This window comes from Sinocyclocheilus anshuiensis, unplaced genomic scaffold, assembly GCF_001515605.1.
Source record: "Sinocyclocheilus anshuiensis isolate Anshui unplaced genomic scaffold, SAMN03320099.WGS_v1.1 scaffold180, whole genome shotgun sequence".
Taxonomy (NCBI): domain Eukaryota; kingdom Metazoa; phylum Chordata; class Actinopteri; order Cypriniformes; family Cyprinidae; genus Sinocyclocheilus; species Sinocyclocheilus anshuiensis.
The window spans coordinates 1,456,504-1,468,616 of NW_015554093.1; the positions used below are offsets into that span (position 1 = coordinate 1,456,504).

General features: G+C 35.3%; 1 long non-coding RNA gene and 1 pseudogene across 1 annotated transcript; one reads left to right on the forward strand and one right to left on the reverse strand.

Annotated features, from left to right (window-relative positions):
• Positions 1–1,380: 1,380 nt before the first annotated feature.
• Positions 1,381–1,718, reverse strand: LOC107669340 (uncharacterized). Its single transcript, XR_001631980.1, has 3 exons — positions 1,705–1,718; positions 1,541–1,626; positions 1,381–1,441 (listed from the first exon to the last, which is right to left on the reverse strand). It is a non-coding gene; the product is annotated as an uncharacterized LOC107669340 (long non-coding RNA).
• Positions 1,719–3,055: 1,337 nt separating this feature from the next.
• On the forward strand, positions 3,056–8,954 carry LOC107669351 (complement factor B-like; annotated as a pseudogene).
• The last annotated feature ends 3,159 nt before the right edge of the window (positions 8,955–12,113 follow it).

A 12,113-nucleotide genomic window follows, 5' to 3' on the forward strand; every position in this document is an offset into this window, starting at 1 on the left:
GAAAACTTTACTGTTAAGTGCTTAGAGTGTGTTTCATCGGTCTAGAATGCTAAAGCTAGTCAATAATTTGCCATTACGCATACAATCTAATGTTTGTTTGTTCCTGACTAGGGTTTCTGCAATTACCCACAGGTTGAAGGTGAAGCATTTGCACATGAAGCGTTTGCATATTTTACAATTTTATTACAAACTGAGTAAACAACAACAACAAATAAAAAAGCATACAAAATGTAAAAGATAAATAGATGCACCTATATATAAAATGAATAAAAAATTATTATAAATAAATTATAATTAAAAATGTAAAAACACACCAAATATAAAAACTTACACATAATAGATGTAATTTGATGTAAAAAAAATAAAAAAGATGTAAAATCTAAATGCGAATGGATTGGAACATGCTAAATGTAAAAGACTTCCCTTTAAAAAAGAAAACAGCCCATGGAAATACAAGTGTTCTAATACACACACACATAAATAAACAAGTTTAAGAGAAAAGTTTACATCTACAGTATCTAAATTTCAGTTTTTTTTTCTTCATGAAACCTTCAGAAACCATTACTATGAAGTGCTATAAAGCCCAAAGTATAGTTGTCGATGCTCTGCTGCTCCTTCTCGTGTAATGTAAATTTTGTCATCTGTACAGTCTGCTGATGTCCGTGCACACAATCTGTGTGCAGCTCATTTTTGTTCACACAGACAACAGTGCCTCAAAACAGTAGTCATTTCAAATATGTTCATGTTGGGGGGTGTCGTGGAAATTTCTGAAATTGATCAATAAATGTGAAACTGAGAATGAAAAACCAGTCAAAGAGTTTGTCTTTGTCTTGCTTTTAATTTCTGCAGAAATGATCTAGTTTACAGACAGAGTTTCACCCTCTGAGTGCAAAGGAGATAAAGAGAGGTCCCTGCTAACATCATTTTATACCCCAAAGTAACATTGAAAGACAACTGTATCCCCTGGGCCTCTGCTCTTCACCAATCATATGCTCACAAGTTACTGAAAAACATCATGCCACCAGATATCAAAAACATGAAGTAACTGTTCTAACATCTTCATCATGCTCAGACTTGAATACAGAATATAGGATTCATCAATTTAATCACATCATTATCAGATAATTTAATCAATCAATCAGATTATAATTAATCAATAATACATTTTTCTATTACAGGGGATAATGGAATAATGAGATAATAGAAGTGTCAGCTTGTGGGATCTTTCCCAAAGAATTATTTTAAAAGTACTTACTGTGGAGAGGCAAGCAAAATATCCATTCGTCATGGCAAACAAAGACATGATGCTGATATAAGCCATGTCACGATTGAAAAAGACTGGGAGATAGAAGCGAGGCTGAATGTTGCAGAGCATGAGGACAGGAATGAAAACTACCCGTAATACCACAAAAAGAGGGAATAAATGACTCTTCATCGAAGGCTGGGAGTTTGGGAAAAGAACAAAGATGTACATTAGATCAACAATAATTTCCATAGTTAGGCATTGCATAGTGTTGTTACAGGCTCCGACGAAACTCACCCACTGAAGACGAGAAGTGAGACTTCTGCCAATCCAGTCCATCACATTGAAGACAATGAATGAACACAAAGGTACGAAGATGTTATCTATAAGATGAAAAGTTGTGTAAATCACAGTGCTTTGACAAGCATAATGCATGAGCTAGACATCTTGTACAGACTCACCTTTCCCGTCAAATAAACCAGAAGGTTTTGTATTTATAGTAATTGCTGGAAAAACGGACAGTGTGACGGCAAACACACGCCACACATAAAGCCATCACCCAAATCTATAAAAAAAAATTACAAAAAAATCCAGCTATGCACCTACTAATTCTTTTAAAATACATCCAGTGAATATTTCCTAATGGTGCGTATATAAACAGAAAAGACGTTCGCTGTACCTTTTTGAAGACCTGTGGCACAGTTGACTTCTCCTCAGTGGGATCCTGTTTGAGCTCATTCAGCTTTTTACGTGCTTCACTTTCAAATCCGTTGTCAAAAAAAAAAGTAGTCATTTGAAACATGATGGCTATTGCTGGGTATAGGACACATTTTTGACATATTATAGACATAACATTGTACAATATTAACAAAGTCAACACTTTTAAAAGCACAATGGTGCTCAATTTAATATTGCAGATATTGTCAATATTCGCTTACTTGAAAAGGTAGCTCGCTGTGACTCATAGATTAATGGAGTGAAACATTCATCACACCACAAGCAAAAGAAGTTCTGAAAAGACAAGCTGTTATTTTTCACACATTTCTAAAAGCAGGTAATGAACATAATCTGTGACACTTACGGTAGGCTGTTTTTTAATATTATAAATGCCTCAAAAGACCAGGTTTCTGTACTGAAACCTAACACCCCATATATTCTATTTTACCCACTAAACTATTTTTACACAGAATGGTAAAGCTGCTGAAGTTTCACAAAACCTTTTTATAATTTGCATAAAGATTGTCTACTTTGTACCGGATAAATCTAAAATGAAAATTAGCATTTTGCACCAGTTTGTCATTCAGTAGGGCCTACATGACAACAGTGCTTTAGTATTTTCTCTTCCCCTGTAGCAAACATGCCCTTCAGTGCTTTGATAATATACTATGAAAATATCAATACATATTTACCCAAGCTGGTGTTAATGTGTAAGGCAAGGAGGATGAACGTTCCTGATATAGTAATAAAATAGTTCTCAAATGACCCCTTGAGTTTGAGTTTCTCTCTGGACCCAAGATCAACTTATTGTGGTCTTTAACCCTTAAAAATATTCCGTTTTAGTATTCTCCTGACAAATCTGGGTTTTCTGCATCTATATTTTGATGTCAAAATGCAAATAGAATCCATGACAATTTTAGATGAACATAATTACCTTTTTTATGATTATTAAATATATAATGGTGTACGGATGATGGTAATTATTTTGTTGTGTGTGCCGGGAAATTTATGTTTTTTATTTGACTTGAAGTTAAACATTGACCACTGAATGTAAATAAAAACCTCCTGCTGACTCCACTATAAAAATGTACCCCTGTTCATTTGCTTCTGTATTTGCTTCTTAATCTCAGCTCAACGTGGAATAAACAGCATGGAGTGTAAGCAGCAGTTGAAATGGTTAATGCTTGCAACGATATGTCCTCTTATTGCAGGTACACGTCTTTTTGCTTATAATGCATTCTGAAATATACAGACAAAAATATTTTGGCTTGTATCAAATGTTTTTTTTATGCAAATAAAACCATAACAATTGACAAAAGTTACTTCTGTCATATTTTTCATGGCCTCCTCCAATGATCTGGCTGTTTCCACTACAGGTGCTCCGTCCTCCATGTCCAAACGAGACAGTTTGTGTCCCAAAGTGAATCTAAACATTACTGGAGGGACCTTTGTTCTTTCTAAAGGCTATTCACATGGGAGTCTTCTAAGATACATCTGTCCGAATGGATATTACCCGTCGGTTCAGTCACGTCTGTGTCAAGATGGACACTGGACCTCAAAGACCAAAATCAGAAAAACCCCAGAGTGCAAAAGTAAGAAACAAGGCATTATTTGTGTCATTATATCATGAATAAATGCTAGACTTATTTCTTTTAATTATACTCTTCTACTGTATGCATTTATTCATGCATTTATCCTAGAGATCACATGTCCCAATCCCTGTGTTTTCGAGAATGGAGAGGTGATTCCATATAAAGACAAGTACTATGTAAATGACACAACCACCTACTCATGTCATTCCGATTGTACGTTCCGTGGCTCAGAGGTCCGTGTTTGCAAGCCTAATGGGAAGTGGAGTGGAAGCACACCAATTTGTGGACGTGACTGTGAGTTATCGCTATCAATTTTTAAATATGTAAGCACACAGAAGTTTCCATGAACTAGTCTGACTTAAAGAGAAATTTAGTTCCTAGTGTAATATCTCCTAAGTAAAATTCATATAAAAGAGTCCTTGGGTTCATCTTAAAAATAAACTACTTTGTACTTCTGTTCTGTTTTTATCTGATGTCACGTGAGTTCATCAAAGTTTTAGCAGAAATTTCTCTCCATGCATCTGACTAAAACAGCGTTTTTCAAACGTAAGTCCACAGATCTCCACTTCCATTTGTCTGTTTTTTTTTTACTGTCGCACAGCTGATCACTGTCCTGATCCTGGTGTTCCCCCTGGTAGCAGTCGAACAGGGAACATGTTTAATATAGACGACAAAGTCACATACCGCTGTGAGAGTCTATTGACCTTGATTGGTTCCAAAGTGCGAGTGTGTCTGGATGGAGGCCAGTGGTCAGGAACAGAGCCACAATGTTACGGTGAGTCTTCTTATAGCTACATCAAAATTTCAAAATCGTGTGTTTTGTAAAGGAGTTGTTGGCCATAAGATTTAGCTTACTTAAATTGGCTTTTCTGATTAATGTTGTTGTTGTTGTTGTTGTGTAAACACTGTACAGCTGATTTCACATACGACACCCCAGAGGAAGCATCAGAAGCTTTCAGCAGTTCTCTAAAGTCAAAACTAGCAGTTTCTCAACAGTATGAAAAAGAAGGTACCTTTATGTGACTTAAAGCATAAACACACACACACACACACACACACACACACACACCTTTTTAAAATCTTCATTATTAATGGCCATGCTCAGAAGAAGAGACAAATCACATCAGCACATTTAAACATGAATACCATGTTCCTTCTGCTTTCAGATCAGCAGGGCAAGAAAATAACTATGGATCAGGGTGGAAAACTTGATATTTACATTGCTGTGGATGCATCTGGCAGCATAGATGTGAATGATTTTGAAAATGCAAAAACCACCATTAAAATGCTTATAGACAAGGTATGTTGATTGTCAAATCGTCAGAGGTTACTGTAGTGAAGTTGTAAGACCACTTATTTAAGCATTGTTTTTAGGCTACTGATGTAGGTTATGCATCCTTTCTTAAAATGTTCTGTAATAAAATGCCTATATTTGAAAATGAAGAATTACCATTGTGATACACTGAGATGCTCTCAAGACTGAACTTGATTTTTAACCTCCTCGTCATTGTCAGAACCCTCCAATTTGATCATTAGTGTGTTTCAGGAGGGTGTAGTCTCCCACAATGCACTGCATCTGAAAATCCTGTTTCACATTATGGAAGCATGAACTTCACTGAAATCCAGCATTTTGATCAGAAAACAGACAGAAGTTGCTTTCAACTTTGAATTCTCAATGCTTTTCCCCAAAAGATTAGTTATTACCCGGTCTCCACAAATTATGAGATCCTGATATTTGCCACGGACGTTACACCGATAATCACTATGAGGGACTTCAAAAATAATGAAGATGCAAGAAACCTAATGAATATTTTTAAAGCGCTGGACGACTTTAATTATGAGAGTAAGTATTCTGATTGAATGTCTCTTTTTGAGTCTAATTGTATACATGGATATAATTAGATTTTTTTTTGAGATTATTATTACAGAGTAATGTACTATGCAAAAATAGTACTTTTTAAGTCTAACTTGAGGAAAATACATTTATTGTTGTAAATGTTCACATTGCTGTCAAATTTAATCGTTAAAATAAAACAAATCTTACATTCTTTTTTTTTTTAAATCCCAATTCATGTTGTAATTTTGAATAATTTTAATTTGGATTTAGTCTGTTGTTTCAATCGGAATGTTTCTCTGCTGACTGTAATATTCTGGTGTGAAAAAACAGGTATAGGTGAACGAACAGGTACCAATATCGCCAAAGTCTATACAGCCATTTTAGGCAGCATGAAAGTAGAGGAGCTCAACAATGCAACGACTTTCAGTGAGACCTAACACATCGTCATACTGTTCACTGATGGTATTGACTTTTCAGTATTTACATACAATTTAGTATGTATCTGTACTTAAAAATTATTTTCTTTATTTTAAGTTCTTTATCGGAACAAATAAATTAATATATCAGTAAAATACTCATACGCTGTATTTCAAATTAGAATAGAGATCAACCTTGAAGCAAATATTCACTGTAATTTATTTTATCTTACTTTATAGGTCAGGCAAACATGGGGGGGAATCCCAAACGTAAAGTGAACCAGATCAAACATCTTGTCACCAAAAATGATCCAAACAGAGAGAAGAATCTTGGTGAGTATGAAATTTATTAATCATAGTTATATTTTCAATAAAAATATTTGGACTATAAGTATTTTTTTTTGTATATAAATGTGTGTTTCATTAACAAGCAGCATCATCAGGGACAGCAAATCATCATCATTTGTTTAGTCTTTATCATTGATTTCATATTGATTTGGATGTGTCCTCTCTTTCCAGATCTTTATGTATTTGGACTTGGAGATGACGTGAATCAAGAAGACATAAATGGCTTAGTGTCACAGAGGGACCAAGAAAAATATTTCTTTAAGCTTAAAGACTTGACAGAGGTGCAGGAGATGTTTAACGACATGATTGGTACTGTATCTGTACTTCACCCAAAAGTTAAATTTCTGTAATTATTTAATCACCTTCATGTTCATCTTTTCTGTGGAACACAAAAGAGAAATGACTGTCATGCTCTAAAAAAACAAAAACAAACACAGTTGTAATAACACTATTGTTTGGATGAATCAGTTTTGCAGTTCCTGACCTCTTGTAATAATTCTTTATAATTTACTCAGTGTTAATTGCTGTTGTTGTTATTAACCCTTTATACCTGCTTCTTTACACATATGAGAGCACCAGTGTAGGATTGTGTGGGATTGTGTGGGAAGGCTTGGAAAATAAACGCAGTGCATTTCCCTGGTTGGCACAGATTAATATTCAAGTGAGCATAACATTTTTATCATTTTATTATAGAACTCAATGAAGTTAAAGGAAGCATTTTGTCCCACAAGAAGAAGAAACATGCATGTTATGGCTAAAGAGTTGAACCTTATGAACATCAGTCTTCTCTGCTCTTCATGTAGCATCCTTCTTCAAAAGGTTCCAATTGCATGGGGTCATTAGTTTCCTCAAGTTACATCTTGACAGCGGCTCACTGCTTCAAAGAGGGAGACACACCTGATAGGATAATAGTTAAACTGGAAAAAGACCTGGGTATGTCCTGATACATCCATATTTTCAGACTGAAGTAAAACGTGTCGCAGGGTAAATCTTATCAATGATGTTTACATTTCCTTTTGCAGTTGTAAAAGTGAAAAAATTCACACTTCATCCTGAATATAACCCCACAGCAAAACAGCATATGGGAATACAGGAATATTACGAATTTGATGTAGCTCTTATACAGCTGGTTACAGCTGTTGAGATGAGTTTTAATCTGCGGTGAGGAGCACAGATCTTCAACATGTGATGTTACTTTAGTGAGAATATGAAAAAAGAAGAAGAAGAAAAAAGCTGAACTAATTAAATAACATCATGTGTATTTCTCTACAGACCAATCTGCATCCCATGCACTAGAGAAACAAATGGAGCTCTGAAACTTTCAGATAGTGAAGGGACTTGCAAAAAACATGGTGCTGTATACATATAAAAATCATATCAGAAATATGAAACATAAACTATATCAAACACGTGATTGCTTTTATACAGTGAAACTTACCAAACATAAAATGTCAAACTTTTTTCTCTTTGCATTTGTTACAGAGGAAATACTAATGAGCAACGAGCTTGTGGAAGCTGCTTTCACGTCTGATATGGATACTGATAATATTCCAAAAAACATAAAAAACATCACTATCAAGCTTGGAAAATATGTAATGATTTTTCTAATTTCTAAACTTTCCAATCTGTGTAGTTTGAAAAGCTTAATTTAAGTTGATTTATTAATGCAGAGGCTGTCTATCCATTTCAGACCTCCTTTATAGTGTTATGAAGTAAAATGTTCTTGAATTCAGGCATTCTCCAATTTTGGCAACATTTAGAATTACATTAACATATAAATCAGCTAAAAGCAACAAAACTTTACCTTTGATTTCATGGGGCCTTTAAAGTGTCATGAATTTCTGCACAACCATTTGTTAGCGCTTGAATGATCGTTTTGGTATTCAACATTACATAGGTGCAATATTCAACAGAAAACATAATGGGAATCTATTATGGATTTAAAAAAAACATATTTCAGTCATCACCAAGCTAAGAACACTTCTTGGTGTACTTTTTCTTTAGCGGGATGCTTGTGTTGAAGATGCAAAACAAGCAGAAGGAATCAATGTGAAAAATGCCAGGGAAGCAGTTACAGACAATTTTCTGTGCAGTGGTGGTAATGAACCAAAAACAGATGATGTTGCCTGCAAAGGTATGTTTGATTTTTGCCATCGAGATGGCAGCTTGTATTTGGTTCTAATCTACTGTTTAGGTCATACATTTTATTGATAACATTTTAATCATTAGAGATCTAAAATTAATTTCTACAATTCTTATATAGTTTCTTGTGTTGCATGTTATTTTGTAACAGGAGAATCAGGTGGGGCCACTTATGTGAATAAAAAAGGTCGAGTGATTCAGGTGAGATTTCCTTATGAAAACAGTATCGATGATGTGGCTGTAAAATCTCATGTACAATGTGTTACATATTACAGAGTGAAATAAAAGACTCATTTGAGAGAAGCTGAGAAATAGGAACTTTTTAAATATCTGTAAAATCTTTGATAGGTTGGTGTCATAAGCTGGGGAGTGAAGGATGTCTGCAAGGAAAAAAGGAGCTTCACTTCGGATGCAGACTCCAGAGATTACCATTCAAATCTTTTCAGTGAGAAGATACGCTCATTCCTTAAAGAACACCTAGAAAATGACCGCATAGGACAACCTCTTAAATTCTTGTGAATGCTTTAGCAGACTGAAACTGTGTGAGTGCAGTCTGATAAAACACGGATTTATTTTCTGATGAATATATTCAACTTCAATTCAAATAGCTGGTCTTTGATAAAAATAATAAAAATGTTAAACATCTATTATCAATAGTCTTTCATGTTTTACTCATTCAATGTTATGTCTTTGTTATGTCTATGTTGGTGCGGGACAGTCTGTACTGTATATCCAACCACTGGCAGGCAGGGGAGTTTCATTATTGTTGCAATTTCACAGCTTATTTCCATCTGTCTTGAGAATGATAATAGCAAGAACAAAAAGCCTAACAGTATGTCACTAAACCTGCTGTTTTAGGGCTGAAGTATAATGGAGAGAATATGAAGATTACATCATACATGAAAAATGAGTGCTATGGCATTGATCAGACAAGAACCATTGTCATGTTAACATGAATTCCAAGCACACTTGTTAGGCTGGATGTCCCAAAGTACATAAGACATTCTGTCCAATTTTCTTCTGAGCAAACATGTGAGGGTGTTGAAAATATCATCTATGACCATCCTTAAACTGTGTGTGAAACCGCACACTTACATTGTTACCCGATTTTCTTGCTTTGTCCGCACTTCCCATAAAGTAAGTTTCTAACCAGTAAGCAAGCTGATTGTTACAGTGAAATATAATTATAGAAGATAAGGAAGAAACCTTGTAAGAAACCACGACTCTGTATGGAAAGCCCATTCTCCACATATTTAAAATTACTGATTAACTTTAAGTTAAGTAAAAAATATGAATTTTACTGTCTCGTCTCATGGACACCTTGATTAGCTAGCAAGCCAATAGACTGGTATATGATTCTGTGAAAGTTGTGCATCTAATTGAAAATAATGAAAATATTAAAATGATGCACAATTTGACAAAAAGTATATGCAGGAAAAATGGCATAATTCCTTAAACCATAAAATGGAGTGGGTTTGTATGAGAAGAATAGGAACAAAACAAGACCTGTTACACAAGTACCTGTTACCCATTACAAAATTAGCACTGTTCCCATTCAATTTTATACTCATAAATGTCACAAATTTAGAAACAGAAACAGCATTTTTTTGTTATTATTATTTATTTATTTGGTAAATGCTACAATTTTCCGCAAATTGTTTATGGTTGCAACAAATGGTTTCATCATGGTTTTGGTGGTGCACCGTTTATTTCTCAATGCAACAATTAAAAAAAACTAAATCAAACACTGCAGTATATTTCTGGAACAGCAACAAAACGGACTGTATAAAAATAACATCAAAGACAATATTAACACTGCATAATGCATATTAATATTTATTTTATAATATTAAGTCAAATGATGACAGTTTTCTCTTATTAAATGTTGACTTTTTATGTAATACAAGTGTTAGTAACAGTGGAGATCCTGACGCAATGTTTCTTCCTTAATTTAGTTTCATTTTTTTTTTACATTTTTCCCCATTCCTTTAGCTCATTTCATCCATTGTCAATGTCTGTAAAACACCATCTTCATCCTCCTACAGCATACTGAATTACATTTCAAATGCTCTTTTAAATCTTATTTTACCATTTCCAATGACTTAATGATTCTTTATGAAAGAAAATAGAAACATTACAAGGAGAAGTACTGTATGGAAATTTGGGGGTAAAGATGATTGCAACACTCATTTAAGTTGACCTATTGGCCTATTAATGCAATTTCCCTACAGCACGCTACCAAATTTCAGCCGACTGGGTCGGGCTTTCTGGGATGGTAATCAAATGGTTCAGGTCATACTTAGAAGGGAGAGGTTATTATGTGAGTATAGGAGAGCATAAGTCTAAGCGGACGTCCATGACATGCGGAGTCCCACAAGGCTCATTTCTTGCACCGCTCTTGTTTAGCCTGTATATGCTCCCACTAAGTCAAATAATGAGAAAGAACCAAATCATTCATTTTAAACCTCTTAAATCAATTTTTAAATCATTTTCAAAGTTTGAAATTCCTTGTTTTATTGTTGTGATTATTATTTTTTAATTATTTTTTCATTTCTTTTATCTAAAGCACTTTGAATTACCATTGTGTATGAAATGTGCTATATAAATAAACGTGCCTTGCCCTGCCTAGGATGATTCCAAGGGTCATGAATAGAGAGGGGGCCCAATGTAACCCCCACCCTTGCCTTGCCTTGCCAACACCCATTGGCCCATCCTGCTTCTGTAGTTTAAGGAAATATAAAGAATTTCTCAGAATCAGTTTTAAGATCATTTTAAGATCAATCATTTTAAGAATCCATGCATGAAGAAAATCAAGTTTTACCTTGACAAAGTATTTGACAGATTAGCGCATGTCCATAGTCACTTCCTCTTGTTTACCTTGCTCTATAAATATGTGGCCTTCTTTAGGGAACCCAAAATGGTTCTTCTATGGCATTGTTGTATAACCACTTTTGGAACCTTTATTTTGATAATGAGTTTACGTTAGAACATTTTGTGTTCTTAACAGTGCACTCTTGCAACACCATTTTTTCATCTGGCCCTCTGATATTTCTTGTAGGTGCACCATCCTCTATTTCATGCCTTGATGAGAATCTCAGAATTAGTGGAGGGAGTTATGCTTTCTCAAAAGATGGGAGCATTGTAAGATACAGCTGTTCAGAAGGCTATTACCCAACCGTTAGAATCCGTCGAACCCGTTGCCCAAATTAAAACCCTCAGAGTGCAACAGTAAGCAAAAAATTATCAGACAAACATGATCTTACACTTATTCATAATTGAAAACACAACACATTTTCCATCTGATATTTCAAGGTTACTCACACACACACACACACACACACACACACACACAAAATCCTTTATCTCAGAAATCACATGTCCTGATCCTCGTGGTTTTGAAAATGGAGAGAAGTATCCAAATCAGAGGCAGCATTTTGTGAATGACACAACCCACTACTCATGTCATACTGACTTCTGTGGCTTGGGAACTCGTGTTTTCCAGGCGAATATGAAATTGAGTGGAGGCACAACAGAAACTGTGAGTGGGAAGTGGGGCAGTCGTGGCCTAATGGTTAGAGAGCCGAGGGTTCGAGTCTCGGTACCGGCAGGGATTGTAGGGGGGGAGAGTGAATGACCAGCGCTCTCTTCCTCCCTCAATACCACGACTGAGTTGAGACCCTTGAGAAGGCACTGAACCCCCAACTGCTCCCCGGGTGCCGCAGCAAAAATGGCTGCCCATTGCTCTGGGTGTGTGTGTTCACTGCTGTGTGTGTGCACTTTGGATGGGATAAATGCAGAGCACTAATTCCGAGTATGGT